The sequence below is a fragment of the Rhagoletis pomonella genome, unplaced genomic scaffold, assembly GCF_013731165.1.
Source record: "Rhagoletis pomonella isolate Grant_MI unplaced genomic scaffold, Rhpom_1.0 Rhpom_scaffold_00006, whole genome shotgun sequence".
NCBI lineage: Eukaryota > Metazoa > Arthropoda > Insecta > Diptera > Tephritidae > Rhagoletis > Rhagoletis pomonella.
Window position 1 is genome coordinate 182605 of NW_023458560.1, and position 4000 is coordinate 186604.

Consider the following 4000-nt stretch of genomic DNA (forward strand, 5'->3'; position numbering starts at 1 on the left):
TTGTAATTGAAAATTTCCTAACACCCTTAATATATGTTCACATTACATTCGATCAAATAACTTCACATGAACAAAGTAAGTTCACATTTTCTTTCTTAAATTCTATAGATATGTGATTAGCAGGTATATGTACGAGTACCAAACAAAAATGGTTGCATACCTTTAGGCATTTTTTTAATTCCCTCAACAGTGGGGCTAAAATAAATGAAAAATCTTTTTTTCTTCGTTTGGTTCTTGACAGATTTTACCAAGGGAAATCACTTGATTTCAGCATGATTTGCTTATAAATTACAAATGCGCCGTAAATTACGTTAATGTGAACATGCTTTTAGGTGTGAACATTAGGGCGGGTCGAAAATCTAATTTTACTCAAATCCCTTGGTAATAGTGAAAATATAATGTATCATGAAGTCAACAAGAAGCCTGCAAAATATTAGTATTTTATTTTAATGTTAAGAGCCCGCGCATCGACCGCCAAATCACCCACAGCACACTAGTCGAATAAGACCAATTCTTGTTAAAAATTCTGGGTTCAGCAAAAAGGTTTGGTGCATATTATTAAATAATGAATCCGTTAATGCAAAAGATAAAGTCAAATATAATTTTTCGGAGCCCTTTAGCTTATCGTTAATCTCAAAGTTATCCTTTTTCAATACATTTTTAATTGTTCTCTTGATAATTGCACTGGCCTATAGTCAAAAGATGTAAAGAACAGCATTAATATTGCTGGCGTTGTTGTTGTTGTTGTTGTTGTAGCGGCTACAACAACCCCGCCCAGATCGGTTGGTATCTCAGTCGTTGTCGTCAAGTTCCACTAACGGCAACCCTAGGAAGCGTGCAGCTTCTGTGGGATCTGTCCACAGGGACAAGGCCGTTAGGGTTGTCGGGTTTTCCGGGCATGCGAAGAGATGGCTCGAGTCATGTGGGGTCCCTCCGCATGCCGGACATTCGTTCGGCACATCCTCATTCAACCTACTCAAGTAGGAGTTTAACCTGCTGCAGTAGCCGGAGCGAAGTTGAGCGAGTGTAGAGCGTGTCTCCCGAGGCAGATGAAGCTCTGTCTCGTCTATGTCCGGGGGTGGTATGCCTAGAACGGCATTCACAGGTCTAGAGTCTACATAACTCGAGACTGAGTCCCTGTGAATGCCGTTCAGGGCCTGTCTGTACGCTGTCGGGTCCAGAGGTTGCTTAATGAACCTCTGGACTTCGTCCGTCAGTTCATATAGATGCCTCCTGACGTGCCTAGGCGAGGGCTCCTCTGCAAGCAGCTGTCTGTTTGGGTGGCCACTTCTGTGGCTCCCGATCAGGAACTGCTTGCAGAGCATTATATTATGCTCCTTAACTGGGAGCATTTGCGCCTCGCCGTGCAAGTGGTGTTCAGGCGACATCAGGAGGCATTCCGTCGCTGTCCTAAGTGCCGTATTTTGTACCGTCTGTAGCTTCGTCCACTGCGTCCTACTAGTCCCTGGCGACCACACTGGCGCTGCGTAGTTCAAAACCGGCCGGCCTATTGCCTTGTATGTTGCCAGCAACGTTTCTTTGTCTTTGCCCCAAGTACTGCCGGCTAGCGACTTGAGGACCTTGTTGCGGCTCTGTACTTTATTGACAATAGCGGTTGAGTGCGCAGAGAAGGAGAGCAGGCTGTCGAATGTTACTCCGAGTATTTTGGGGTTATTAACCGTCGGAATTGGTGTGTCATCGACGTGAATCCCTAGCGGTAGCCTGACCTCCTTCGTCCAGGTTGTGAACAGGGTCGCGGAGGATTTCGTAGGGGAGAGGGCTAGACACTTTGCAGTGAAGAAGCGAGAAAGTTCGGAGAGATAGCCGTTTACTTTCAAACACAGGTCATCAATTCCATTCCCAGTCGCCATGATCGAGCAGTCGTCGGCATAGGAGACAATCGAGACTCCCTCTGGTGGTTGAGGGAGCTTTGAAATATAAAAGTTAAACAGTAGCGGGGAAAGGACACCACCCTGAGGAACCCCCTGTTTTATTTTTCGCTGCTTACTCATTTTGTCTCTAAATATTACCGACGAATGTCGACCACTCAGATAATTTGCCGACCACCGTTTGAGCCTCTGTGGGAGAGAGGAGGCCTCTATATCTTCTAGCAGCGTGGAATGGCAGACGGTGTCAAACCCCTTTGACAAGTCCAACGCTACTAGAATCGTTCTCTCACAGGGACGGTTGCGGTTAAGGCCACGAGTTATCTGAGTGTTTATGGCGTTAAGTGCTGTTGTTGTACTGTGCACTTTACGGAAACCATGCTGATGCTTCGCTGGGGTCAGGTGGTTTGTGAAGTACGGGAGTAGCAAGGCCTCGAGTGTCTTCGCTACCGGGGAAAGGAGTGTAATCGGACGATACGAATCTCCTTTGTTGGCGGGTTTCCCCGGTTTGAGCAGTGGGACCACTCTCCCCACCTTCCAGATGTCTGGGATGATGAGAGTGGCCATTGACAGGTTGAGGACCTCCGTTAGGTACGCTACCCCCGCAGGACCCAAATTTTTCAGCATCAGCATGCATATTCCGTCGGGACCCATGGCTTTGGAGGCTTTCGCCTTCCCGATGGCCACCTGAACTTCACCGCAAGTGAAAGCAAGGGGGGCACAAGTTGTTGGCAGTTTGTGCAGCCTTCTGGTCACTCGACGCTTGGCTTTGTCTACCGGAGGATGCAGTATGAACTGCCGGCTAAAATAGCTCGCGCATCGCTCCGGGTCCGACGAAGCATGGTCGCCGAAGGAGATTTCGACTCTGTCGTCGTGCTTCGTCGGATTAGACAATGACCTCACGGTTGACCAAAGCTTGCTCACACCAGAGGTGAAATTACAAGTCTTCAGGTGCTCCTCCCACTTCTTCCGCTTATGTACGTTTACAAGTTGCCGAATCTCCGCGTTGAGATTCCTGATACGGGGATCTCCGGGATCGGCCTGACGAAGGCTATCACGCTCATCAGCTAGAACAGCCGCTTCGGCAGGGAAGTTTGGACGTGGGTCCGATATACGTCCTGCCGGTATGAATGCGAGCTGCAGCAGCCGTGATAGCCCTGCGGAACTTACGTTCACCGAGATGGACGTCGGTTGGTGTGGGGAGCGCTGCGAAGGTGTTTTCGGTAAACTCCGCGTAACCTTTCCAATCAGCTTTGGAAAAGTTGATATAGGTCCGGTGTTTGGCGGAGGCAAAGTCGGTTGGTTTATCAATCGAGATGACTATGGGTAGATGGTCTGATGCTTGAGTCAGCATAGGTCGCCACGTTATGCTGTTTATCAGACCAGCGCTGACTATTGTGATGTCTGGCGAGCTACTGCAGTTACCCATAATCCTGGTGGGTGCGTCGTCGTTCATTGTGCAGAATGTCGAATCGTCTATCTGCTCAGCCAAGTCTGTTCCCCTACGATCGTTTTGAGTGCCAAAGATCGTTGTGCGCATTAAAGTCACCTACTACCATACGGTTTTCACCTCTGAGGAGCGCACCTATATCAGGGTGATATCCTGCCGGGCAGCAGGTGACAGGGGGTATGTATATGTTAAATATTTCGAGCTCGACATCGCCTGACCGGATAGCGATGCCCTGACATTCTAGGGTGGTATCCCTGCGGTCGATGTCTGCTTCGATAAGACGATACTGCACGGTGTGGTGCGTGATGAACGCTAAGCCACCACCATTATCTCGCTCGCGATCTCGACGGTGCACGTTGTACCCGGCGCAATTCAACAAAGTTGAATTGCTGTGCAACTTTGTCTCTTGGACCGCAGCTATTAATATACCATGCCGACACATGAAGACGGTTATCTCCTCAATCTTGCTCTGTAGCCCGTTACAGTTGAATTGGAGGAGCTTCATGTGGTTCGGGAGACGTGTCGTGATGTGGGGTGTAAGTGAGGTGTATGTTCTTGCCGCCGTTGGCTGTGTGTGCTGCTGAGGTGATTGCCGCCCTGTGGTGGTGGTGGGGGGCGTCGCAATTGACGTCTGCGACCGAGCAGCGCAACACGGGCCCTCGAA

At 49.2% G+C, this 4000-nt stretch overlaps 1 protein-coding gene across 14 annotated transcripts in view; it reads right to left on the reverse strand.

The window, feature by feature from the left end:
* Positions 1-4000, reverse strand: part of LOC118740293 (AT-rich binding protein-like) — a 120357-nt gene that overhangs the window by 39648 nt on the left and 76709 nt on the right. The gene's annotated exons all lie outside the window — the stretch shown is intronic.